Raw genomic sequence first — 13,565 nt, forward strand, 5'->3', positions numbered from 1 at the left:
TAGACGAACACACCGGGCTTTGTGTTTAGAAGAGATTGCTTCCAACGTTTTTAAAGGATTATTATTTTGTTCTATTTATTGATTTTTAAACCTCCACGTGTGTTTTATGGATTATTTATTTAAAAAAGATTTATGAATCACTGCACCTTATTTATTTGAACACTGTTTTGTTCTATTGTTTTTAATAAAAGCACTCTTGCACTTTTGCACCATCCACTTGCTATGTTGTGCCTCACTGCTGAGCTCATCAGTAACATTACCGACGGTGTAGGGTTCAAGGGCTCCCGGACAGATGATGGGAGCATGCAGCGAACCCGCATCGTCACATTTAAGGCATTGTTAGGTAAAACTTTATGTCTGAATTCATAAAATGCCTCTAATTTTAACTGTCTGTTTAATTACCATAACCTTTAACATTACTTCCCAGAACAGTTACCAAGGGAACAATATGATAATAACAATTAATACAATTTATTTTGTTCTCAATCTGAATTCATAAATAGTACTGATGAGTACTGATTGGTGTAAATTGAAAAGCTTCTTGACTTTGTTATATGACTTAACCTAGCTTACTTACACTCACTCCTTTGTTATATTCTCCATTTCTGCTGTGCTGATCTGATCTGATTACATGATAAGGTTCACTCAGACTTGTTGTAGTAAAGTATATCCAGCAGGTGGAGCTGTTTGTAATGGTGATCTACACTTTTTTTATTTAAAATATATTAATATTCCTAACCTGCACCTGAAGGAACAGTCCTCCCACCTTTTCTGTTCACTCTATTTACCTCGGACAATACATATAACCCCCTCCTTTAACCGCCACCTTATCGTGGTGGAGGGGTTTGTAGGTCCCAATGATTCTAGGAGCTTTGTTGTCCGGGGCTTTATGCCCCTGGTAGGGCCACCCAAGGCAAACTGGTCCTAGGTGAGGGATGAGACAAAGAGTGGTTAAACAGACCTTCTATGATGAATGAAAACTTTGGACGGCGTTTTCCCTTGCCCGGATGCGGGTCACCGGGGCCCCCCTCTGGAGCCAGGCCTGGAGGTGGGGCTCGATGGCGAGCACCTGGTGGCCGGGCCTGCACCCATGGGGCTCGGCCGGGCATAGCCCGAAGAGGCAACGTGGGTCCCCCATCCCATGGGCTCACCACCTATGGGAGGGGCCAAGGAGGTCGGGTGCAGTGTGAGTTGGGTGGTGGCCGAAGGCGGGGACCTTGGCGATCCGATCCTCGGCTACAGAAGCTGGCTCTTGGGACGTGGAATGTCACCTCTCTGAAGGGGAAGGAGCCTGAGCTAGCGCGCGAGCTCGAGAGGTTCCGGCTAGATATAGTCGGAGTCACCTCAACGCACAGCTTGGACTCTGGAACCAATCTCTTTGACAGGGGCTAGACTCTCTACCACTCTGGAGTTGCCCCCGGTGAGAAGCGCTGAGCGGGTGTGGGTATACTTATTGCCCCCCAACTTGGAGCCTGTTCATTAGGGTCTACCCCGGTGGACGAGAGGGTAGCCTCCCTCCGCCTTCGGGTGGGGGGACGGGTCCTAACTGTTGTTTGTGCGTAGGCGTCGAACAGCAGTTTGGAATACCCACCCTTTTTGGAGTCCCTGGAGGGGGTGCTAGAGGGCATACCTTCTGGGGACTCCCTCGTTCTGCTGGGAGACTTCAATGCTCACATGGGCAATGACAGTGAGACCTGGAAGGGCGTGATTGGGAGGAATGCCCCCCCCCCGATCTGAACTCGAGCAGTGTTTTGTTATTAGACTTCTGTGCTCATCACAGATTGTCTATAACAAACACCATGGACATCAGGGACAGTGCCTCTGGATTGGCAGACCGGGGTGGTGGTCCCCCTCTTTAAGAAAGGGGACCGGAGGGTGTGTTCCAACTACAGAGGGATCACACTCCTCAGCCTCCCTGGAAAAGTCTATTCAGGGGTCCTGGAGAGGAAGGTCCGTCGGATAATCGAGCCTTGGATTCAGGAGGAACAATGTGGTTTCATCCTGGTCGCGGAACAGTGGACCAGCTCTACACCCTTAGCAGGGTCCTGGAGGGTGCATGGGAGTTTGCCCAACCAGTCTACATGTGTTTTGTGGACTTGGAAAAGGCATTCGACCGTGTCCCTCGGGGAATCCTGTGGGGGGTACTCCGAGAGTATGGGGTACCGGACACCCTGATAAGGGCTGTTCGGTCCCTGTACGATTGGTGCCAGAGCTTGGCCCGCATTTCCAGCAGTAAGTCGAACCCATTTCCAGTGAGAGTTGGACTCCGCCAGGGCTGCCCTTTGTCACCGATTCTGTTCATAACTTTTATGGACAGAATTTCTAGGCGCTGCTAGGGCGTTGAGGGGGTCCGGTTTGGTGGACTCAGGATTGGGTCACTGCTTTTTGCAGATGATGTTGTCCTGTTTGCTTCATCAGGCCGTGATCTTCAGCTCTCTCTGGATCGGTTCGCAGCCGAGTGTGAAACGGCTGGGATGGGAATCAGCACCTCCAAATCTGAGACCATGGTCCTCAGCCGGAAAAGGGTGGAGTGCCTTCTCAGGGTTGGTAGCGAGAACCTGCCCCAAGTGGAGGAGTTCAAGTATCAAGGGATCTTGTTCACGAGTGAGGGAAGAATGGAGCGTGATATCGACAGGCGGATCGGTGCGGCATCCACAGTAATGTGGGCTCTGCATTGGTCTGTCGTGGTGAAAAAGGAGCTGAGCCGCAAGGCGATGCTCTCAATTTACCAGTCGATCTATGTCCCTACCCTCACCTATGGTCATGAGCTATGGGTAGTGACCGAAAGAACGAGATCGCAAATACAAGCGGCTGAAATGAATTTCCTCCGCAGGGTTTCTGGGATTTCCCTTAAAGATAGGGTGAGAAGCTCAGTCATCCGGGAGGGGCTCAGAGTAGAGCCGCTGCTCCTCCACATCGAGAGGAGTCAGATGAGGTGGCTCGGTCATCTGGTCAGGATGCCTCCCTGGAGAGGTGTTCCGGGCACGTCTAACCGGGAGGAGGCCCCGGGGAAGACCCAGGACACGCTGGAGGGACTATGTTTCTCGGCTGGCATGGGAACTCCTTGGGATTCCCCCGGAAGAGCTAGAAGAAGTGGCTGGGGAGAGGGAAGTCTGGGCATCTCAGCTCAAGCTGCTGCCCCCGTGACCCGACCTCGGATAAGCGGAAGAGGATGGATGGATGGATGGAATACATATAATACCTGGCCATGTCACTTGCAGAAATCATTATTTTATGCTATTGGGGTGTATTCATAAGAGATATGAGACAGCGTACAGGAGTCAGGTAGAGAACTTTGATTCTTAGTGCATATGGAATTGTCTCCAATTTAATTTTAGCAAAAACAAGGAACTAAATTTTCACTGCACCAAAAAACTTCCATTCCCAGTCACATCTACTTTAGGAAGTGAACACAGAGTACTTGTGGGGTGTACATTAGTGACAGGCCAGACTGGTGTCATACCACAGAAGAATTGTATAAGGAAGTGCAGAGCAGACCCTTTTTTCAAAGGAGACTGTGCTCCTTCAATGTGGGTGGTAACATCCTTTACATATTCTAAAACTCTATGATGGCAAGTGTGATTAATTATGATATAGTCTGCTGGGCAGGTAACATCACTTCAAGAGAAGCCCAAGCTAATTATAAAGACAGACTTAGTTTTGGGACATACACTGAACCTGCAGGAGGTAGTAGTGAAAGAGAGAATGAAAACAAAACAACAGAAACGTGTCAAGAAACGCTACTGGGACTCCTTCATAGCAAGAGCAGTGTGACTTTATAATGTCTCACTGTGACTGCACTTTTTATCTCTATTTTCTTTTAATCTCTTTTTAATCTTTTTTTCAAAATTGTGTGTGTGTATTTGTTATAATATTTGTATATTTAAATTGATGTATTTGTTAACTTATTAAGCTTCTATAAAAAGCCAAATTCTCCCCTTTTTACAAATACAGTTCTATCAGCCTATTTTGTATTCACCATTCATACAGTTTATCTAATCTAATCTATCCCAATTTGCAAATGAATGAAACACAATCAAATGAGATCACTAGAGTGTATGAAAATTTATGTGGTGCTAATAATATTATTAAAGTCCATTTCTAGGGCTTGTGATGAAGTCACATACCCCACTATATAGAATCATAAAAGTGTACAATGGGATTGATTTATTTTATTATACAAACATAAAACTGCATTGCTCATTGCCCAGCAACTTTCAGTATCTGTGCCTACAAACACTCTGTAGTCTACTTATTAAGTCAAGTTGGGAAGCATGCACTGGTACAGTGCATTGCCACACCCACTACACAACGAAACAACTCGTTGCAACAACAACAACAACATTGCAACCCCCCAGGCAGACACGCGATCCAGTCCCTCCATAGTCTACCTATGCAAAAGGTGAAATACAGTTAGAATGTAATTATAATTAACAACTGGATGAATGAATAAAATTTATATAGGGTTAACTTGAACTATATAGAACAGGGATATATCTTGAACCTTGCAAATATAAAGAATTATATAAAGTATATATATTACACTGCGGTGGGTTGGCACCCTACCCCGGATTGGTTCCTGCCTTGTGCCCTGTGTTGGCTGGGATTGGCTCCAGCAGACCACCGTGACCCTGTGTTCGGATTCAGCGGGTTGGAAAATGGATGGATGGATATATATTACATATTTGCTATGAAAAGTATTGTAAAGGCAGAAATGGATGGCCTGGAATCTTGGGCTGTATGGTTAGTGATAACTTTCCCAATTGGGAGGTCAGGATAATGTAAGGACAGTGGAAGACTTTTTCCAGAGACATATGTTCCCCGGGCACACTGGGTGGCGACATCCCTCTGTTATTGCTCCTGTTAGAGCTGCACTGGATACATAGTCTTAATAGGCAGCCCTGTTGGGGTCCTTTCAGAGCAAAGAGTGGGAACTACTGGGAAGGGGCTACAATGTGAAATGGTCCCTCTGGTTCTGAGGTACACCTCATATGTGCTGGAAGTAGTCTCATGGTTGAATTTAAAACAAGCCTTTTATTCATAGCCAGCTCAGTTCAAATCATTAGTGCAGTTGGACAACTCTCACCTGGAGCAGAGTTTGGGGCATTCCTTTAATGTATGTGTGAAGAGGAAGAAATCCATTAAAAGGTGTTTTAAAAAATAAAGAGAGTCTTTCTGAACCCAAGACTTACTGTATCATAGTTGTGGTCTGGGTTTGGGAAGCCCCTAATATCTACAGTATATGTGCAATCTGGATTTGGAGTTTAAAATGAACAGAAAATAAAAGAGTGATAAGCACACTTTATGTCTAATACTGAATTTTCATCTAAAAAACAGGATAGAAAAAAATATAATTTAAAAATCTGAAAATAAATGGATATGTTGCCAAGAGACTTATTATGATACTGCCAAATATTTTACCTTAGTAAAACACAATTTATGGCACTTTAAATTTCAAATAGTAAGCAGCATTTGGTATAATTTTTTCTAGAAATAACATGTTACTATTGTAGTTTCATTACACTATACATTTACTGCATAAATAGGTGCTGGACATCGTTAGAGTTTTTTTTTTCCAAAAATACAGTGAAATACCTCACATAATAATATAAGATGATAAGGATAAATGTGCTGAATATTAACCTTCAAACATTTTCTTTAGAAAAATGAGCATGAATATTTTTATGATATTGTCGATACACACAATTCCTTATATGAATCTTCTAAATTCCCCATTTGCCAAAGCTAATTTAAGATGCAACATTTATAACATAACATCAATTTGTGTCAGTCTGGCAATTGGAATTTGTAGACAAGACTTCAAAAATAATGGAATCTCATTACTCATTTTAACAAAGGGTTCTGTTTAATCATTCCCCCATTATAAAGCCAAATTTTATTTATATTTTACATCTTGAATCAAATATTACTGAAAGCTAACACTGTGGAATTTTAAAGGATTAATTTTGTTTTAGTTTGCCATCTACTGTATATACAATACAAAGAAGTCTTTTTCCATTTACATTTCACATTGCCTTTGCTGTAATATTCAATTTCCTTAGGTTGGTCTTTCATTGAAAAACACCTTTAGAGCATGCAGCATGAGCTTGCTCTTTTGTAGGTTGCACTGTCGAATTTTATTTGTTCTCTGTGGGTATCTGGAATTTTAATTAATGAGAAGACAGCATTCAAGCAAGAATGAAACCAATAATTTTATAAAGTGAGAACATACAACTTGTACTCTACTTCGAAATATATGCTTTATATTAAAATACTATGAATGTGTTCTGTAATGTCACTTGTTACGCATGAATTGGATGAGTATTTATTGGAATACATAAAAAATCTTTATGCAATAATGACATTTGCAACATTCAAAATATCTTCAGCAAAACAGAACAAAATGACAAATTATAAAAGTAATTTACAAGTAGTCTCTCATACAGACTCATTTGTTTAGTGTCCCATATTCAGTTTAAAAAATAAGCAACAAGCACATACACTGAAAAAAAGGGAAATGGCAGGTTGTTAGATTTACAAAAATGTATTTACTTTATGTTACATGTATTGTTTATGTCCCACTTTAACTAATTTATTGAATCTTGTGGGATGTACAGTATACTAATTTCAGTCATTTAGGTAGAAATCAAAATAGTTCTATTTAGTCCTCACTGGAAATTAATAAGCACCCAGCGGATTCATTGTTAGCGGAGGTTGGATAACTTGGCGGTAAAGTCATGTGACTTTCAAAGAAGCAGCAGGTTGTGGGTTTCAGTTATTGTTGCCAGTTAAGAGCAAAATGTTAGTGAAATAAAAGTTAAAAACACACACACACAGAAGAAATATTCTGATATTCATTTAAAACACTTAATCACACAGACTAACGTTACTCCATTTTGTGCTTTTCCTTGTTTTCTCTTTTAATGTTTTATCAAATTGTGCTCACTAACTAAAGTCACAAGTCAGTAAATGTACCATTAAGTTGTCTTGATTTACTTGCGTAGTACAGGTACGTTTACATACTTAAAAAAAAAAAAAGGCCTCGATTTTCATTACAGGTCAACTACTTTCAGAATTGCTGTTCATTATTATTATCATAACATTTCTCAACCAGATAAATACTACTAATACTGACAAATAAATAATACACCCGAATACAATACAATGCAGTTTTTGCTCGTTTGAAACTAAAAAAAAAATTATTTTGTGAAAGAAGGTACCAAGCAGCAATTTCTGCACTTTATATTTTACTAATATTTAACATCCATCCATCCATTTTCCAACCCGCTGAATCCGAACACAGGGTCACGGGGGTCTGCTGGAGCCAATCCCAGCCAACACAGGGCACAAGGCAGGAAACAATCCCGGGCAGGGTGCCAACCCACCGCAGTATTTAACATTTATTCTATAATATATAAAGTTACATAAATATAAATAAATGTATTTTATAATATAACTCTCTATTCAAGGCTCATTTTATGTTCATATTTAGTTATACATTGGTCATGGCATTCTGGCACAGCAAAAGAAACAGTGTTCTTGTACAACTGTTGTACATTACAGCTTTGAATATTAATCTTTTGTATTTTTGTTGGTTTGTATTGTTTTTATCAAATAAAACTAGTTTTAGTATAAGCAAACCTGTTTGTTTCTTATTAATAACTTTGAAAATGAACTATAAAATGATACTGGAACAAGTATAATTGACAACCTAAAAAGGTTATAGCTAAGCATCTTGGTGAGGTGCATTTTTTAAAAAGTTTATCAAACAATTTTTTAAACATTATGCTTTATTGACATGAGTCATGTTCATTTAACATAATATAATTAATTTAACAGAGAATGAACAATTTTCATTCATTTTATATAAAAATATCATGTTTCAGGATATATTAATTTAGTGCATTAAACATAATTAAATTATTTTTGATAAAAACAATTTATTATGTGTAACTGATGTACATATTTTTTTATTTTAATATGACTTGCCATTTTTTTCAGTGTATTTTAAATACAAACAACTTTAAGTGCATTAAAAAGCTGAAAAAAAGTTTCAAGGAGTTTGGTTAGAGATATTGGTGTCCACAGAAAAGTTGTAGATGTGATGAAAAATTTTAAGTAGGTCAAAAAAATGTAATGTGCTAAGGCAAAGCTGACCCTAATTTGTTCAAGCTTCATTATTGCTACTTAAGCTATTAAACAAACTCAGCTGATCAAGCTGCCCTGTGAGACTTGCCGGGATAGCCCCAAAGTTTCTGAATATCATGTCCGGCCTGTACACAGGTTCTGTGAATACTGTGCAGAGTAGCAGAAGAACCTCTCAGTTTTTCCCATTTGATTCTGGGGTTTGTCAAGTGTGTGTTCTTCCTCCTACTCTGTTCAATGCTTGCATGGGCTGGGTGTTGGGCAGGACCGTGGGGTCCAGTGGGATGACCTCTTGGGCACAAGGATGGCTGTGTCTCTGTCTGCGGAGAGAATGTTGACATTGTCAAGAGGTTTACTTACCTCGGTAGTGACATTGATGTCTCTGGTGCCTCTTCCTATGAAGTCAGTAGACGGATTGGGAGAGTATGGAGGTCATGCTGTCACTGGAAAAGGTATGTGGCACTCCTAATATCTTTGCAAGAGGACTAAGGTCCAAGTCTTTACAGTCCTGGTGATTTCTGTTTTGCTATATGGTTGTGAGACACAGATGGTATCCAATGAAATGAGACGAAGACTAAACTCCTTCGGTACTCTGTCTCTTTAGGGAATCCTTGGGTACTACTGGTTTGACTTTGTGTTGAATGAGCAGTTGCACACGGAGTCCCAAATGAGGAATATTACGAGGGAGCGTAAATTACGGCACTATGGCCATGTGGTGTGATTCTCTGAGGGTGATCCAACGCACAGGATCCTCTTTGTTGAGGAACTGAGTGACTGGAGCAAGCCAAAGGGACGCCCACGTAACACCTGCCTGGGGGGTTTGCCAATCAGGATCCTGCGCTGCTTTGTTGTGTGGTGGGTGCAGCAATGTGCTGTACCAGTGCATGCTCCCTAACCTGACCACAATAACCCCATTAAAAAAAACACTTCATAATTTAAAAGTGCCCCATAAGTAGCCCCTTAACTTCCAAAGCTTTCTGATAATGGTCCCCTGAGGCAGAGCAGACTCTGAGAGACTGCTTTGGAACTACGGACTGGGATATCCTGTAGGGATCACATAGTGAGAACATTAAGGAGGTTGTTGACTGCACTACTGACTACATCAACTTCTGTATGGACATTGTAGTTCCAGTAAGAACAGTACGCTGCTATGCTAACAACAAGCCATGGATTACAAGTGACAACAAGGGCCTTTTGAACCAGAAGAAAAGGGCTTTTAAAGGTGGTGATCAGCATGAGCTCAAGCACATTCAGAAGGAACTCAGAGTCCAGCTCAGGGCGGCGAAGGAGCAGTACAGGAGAAAGCTGGAGCAGAAGTTGCAGAATAACAGCATGAAGGAAGTGTGGGATGGGATGAAGATCATCACTGGCTGCAGCTCGATGTGGGGTGCCACCATCGAGAGAGACGTGAAGACAGCAAACCAAATGAACAACTTCTTTAACAGGTTTGACCACCCTAACCCACTCTAACCTCGGAGTACTGCACCCTCCAACCATCCTTCTGCTGGTACCAGCATAGGAGAGACATCCCCACCCTCAATTATAGCAGCGCAGGTGAGCAGAGAGCTGAGGAGACTTCGTGCCAGCAAAGCAGCGGGTCCAGATGGAGTATCGCCATGACTGCTGAAGGTCTGTGTGTCGGAGCTGGGGAGTCCTCTACAGGACATCTTCAATCTGAGCCTGGAACAGGGGAGAGTCCCAAGGCTTTGGAAAACATCTTGTATCACCCCAGTCCCAAAGGTATCACATCCTAGTGAGCTGAATGACTTCCGGCCTGTCGCTCTGATGTCACTTGTGATGAAGACCATGGAGAGGCTGCTGCTTCACCACCTGAGGCCACAGGTTCAACACACCCTCTGCAGTTCGCATACCAGGAGAAGGTGGGAGCAGAGAATGCCATCATCTATATGCTACACCAATCACTCTCCTACTTGGACAGAGGCAGTGGTGCTGAAAGAATTATGTTTCTAGACTTCTCTAGCGCCTTCAACACCATCCAACCTCTGCTCCTTAGGGACAAGCTGACAGTAGATTCATACCTAGTGGCATGGATCATGGACTATCTTACAAACAGACCTCAGTATGTGCGTCTGCACATGCTGCAGATGTTCTATCAGACGGTTGTGGCGAGCATCCTCTTCTACACGGTGGTGTGCTGGGGAGGCAGCATTAAGGAGAAGGACGCATCAAGCCTGGACAAACTGGTGAGGAAAGCAGGCTCTATTGTAGGCATGGAGTTGGACAGTTTGACATCTGTGGCGGAGCGGCGGGTGCTCAGCTGGCTCCTATCAATTATGGAGAATCCACTGCATCCACTAAACAGTGTCATCTCCAGACAGAGGAGCAGCTTCAGCGACAGAATGCTGTCACTGTCCTGCTCCACTGACAGACTGAGGAGATCGTTCCTCCCCCAAACTATGCGACTCTTCAATTCCACCCGGGGGAAGTTATTGTCTGTTTTTACCTGCATTTTTATTACTCTTTAATTTAATATTGTTTTTTGTATCAGTATGCTGCTGCTGGAGTATGTGAATTTCCCCTTGGGATTAATAAAGTATCTATCTATCTATCTATCTATCTATCTATCTATCTATCTATCTATCTATCTATCTATCTATCTATCTATCTATCTATCTATCTATCTATCTATCTATCTATCTATCTATCTATCTATCTATCTATCTATCTAATGGTATCACAGATAAACACAATAAAATAGAACAAAATAACGTTTATACATAAATAAAGTAAGATAACTATAGCTAAAAGAAAAATGATTGCATTATGCCCTGTAATAAAATGCAAGTAAAAAAGGAAGCAGCAAATAGATTAGTACATGAGACTGCTAAAACAAAAATGCAAAGTGTAGTATAAGACACACATTGTGTACAGTCCGATTTAGCGATGATGTATTCATTAGTCCAATAGCATTTAAGAAGAAAGCTGTTCCTCAATCTCGTAGTGCCAGCCCGTAAGCTGTGTAATCTCCTGCCTGACACGAGGTGGGGCAAACTGTTCATGTGCAGGATGAGTGACGTCTTCCATAATGGAGTAGGCTTTACTTTTGCACCTGCTGGTGTAAATATCCTCAGTAATGTGTAGGCTGCTGCCAATGATCCGCTGTGCAGACTTAACCACGTGTTGCAGTGCTTTCCTGTCTGCAGCTGAACAGCTGCTGTACCACATCGTAATACACAAAGTGAGGATGCTCTCTACCACACACTTGTAAAAGGACAGAATAGATGGGCACAGACCAGCCTACTTCAGCCTTTTCAAGAAGTAGAGGCTTTGATGGGCTTTGTTTATCAGAGAGGCCTCACTGTAGCTCCAAGAGAAGTCATTGGTAATATGCACTAATGGTAGTATTTGAAGCAGGTGACAATTTCAACCACTTCTCCATTGATGTAAAGAGGGAGAGGAAGGAGAGTACCAGTCCACTGAAACTCCACAATCATTTCCTTAGTTTTTTTTACATTGATGGGTAAGGTCATTATCCTTACACCAAGCCCCCAGTTTAGCCACTTCCATCTTGTATGCTAAATCATCATTATGAGTGTCAAGTTCTACCACCGTAATGTCATCTGCAAATTTCACATGTAATTGTTTGAATAGTGAGATATGCAGTCATAGGTCAGTAGAGTATACAGTAGGGGGCTCAAAACGCACCACTGGGGATTGCCAGTGTTGAGAATGATGATAGAAGATGTAATACTGTGGATACTGACTGTGGCCTCCTTGTTAGAAAATCCAAAATCTACTTGCAAAGTCCTGAGTTTAATCCAAGTAGGGACAGTTTATTCACCAGTGTCTGAGGGATGATGGTGTAAAAGGCCGAGCTAAAATCTAAGAAGAGTAATCCGATGAAGAAGTCCTTTCTACCCAGCCAGATGAATCACAGAAGAGATCACATCAGCTGTGGACCAGTTTTTCCTATAAGCATATTGATGGTCTTTTTTATCTCTGTCGTTTCCACTGTCTCAAAGCACTTTGAGATTATAGGTGTTAGAGCCACCAGATGGTAGTCATTCATGCAAGATACTGAGGATCTCTCCAGGACTGGAATGATAATAGAGGTCATAAGGCATATTGGTACAGATGTTTGGGACACTCACATATTAAAAATATCTGTCAGCACTTATCAAAATATCTGTTAGCTGGTGAGCATAGTCCATCAAGACCCTGCCTGGGATGTTATCTCAGCCTGCAGCTTTATGGGAATTAACCTTCAACAGGTTACTGCTTTTTATGACACAGTGATGGGCAGCTCATCTGATGGAGGGATCAGTCTGGAGGTGGGAAAATGAAACAAGCATAGAAGGTATGTAGACCATCAGGTAGAGACGTTATATGTTGATGTTATAATCTGTGATGCTCATAAGGCCTTTCCACATGCTCCTGACATTATCCTTGACATTAAATACATGAGAAGACTGCCTAGGTTTAATATACTGCAATTACAAGCACTGTACAATTCAGTGGTAAAGTTATGTGAATCATCACCATCTAGTGAATTTCAGAAATTTGGCATAGCAAATCGTATGCAGAAAAACTATAAGTATTACATTTTATTAAAACACATTTTGAGTAGATGTGTTAAAGTCTAAAAAGTCAAACTGAAAGAAACATTTAAATATATGGACTTGGTTGATCAGCATTGTGGTAAGTTTAAAATTATATTACTTATAATGAGGAATATGCTCATCACAGAATTTAGAAGTAGTAGGAAACCAGGGAGATCTCAATGCAAGTAAGGAGATGAGGAAGAAATTGTAAAAGAAATCCAGTTGCAGTATATAAGAAAAATACTCCCACACTCACTGTAGGACTTGTGAGTACAAAATAGCAAATGTTTAAAGGTTTATTAGAAATGGAAAAGCCAATTATGGAATTGAAAAATCAAATGTAAGAGTTTATTTTTAGCAGTAAAAGAACAGTCAGGGAGAAGGTAAATTGTATTAGAAAGAGTAAGAATGAAATATACATTAAATGAAAATGATAACCACCCAATACCTCCTCAAAGAATCCCAGTCATCAGCATATACAGTTTAACTTTGTCCATCGCTTATATCTACCACTAATAAATGTTTTGCAATGGATTTATCCATTGAACCCCTTTGTGACTTCTGCTCTCAAAACATACCCAGAACTTTCATCCACATGTTTTGGGACTGTCCTTCTGTCACTCACTGTTGGATTTTTGTACCAAGCTCTCCTGCATTTCTTTCCCTGCTCTCTCTTGTTCCTGTCCAGTGGAGGTTGTTTTTTCTGGATACAATTGCGACACTGGCCTCTTATTCTTTCTTTCTAATATGAATCTTGGAAATCTTCTTTCTATAAATGATTTTCTTGAGGTCTTGGCATTGAGGAAATGGCTTTTAGTTGCCAGTCTTGTGGGTGACTGGATGTCTGATGATGAGTTT

This window comes from Erpetoichthys calabaricus, chromosome 7 (genome assembly GCF_900747795.2).
Source record: "Erpetoichthys calabaricus chromosome 7, fErpCal1.3, whole genome shotgun sequence".
NCBI lineage: Eukaryota > Metazoa > Chordata > Cladistia > Polypteriformes > Polypteridae > Erpetoichthys > Erpetoichthys calabaricus.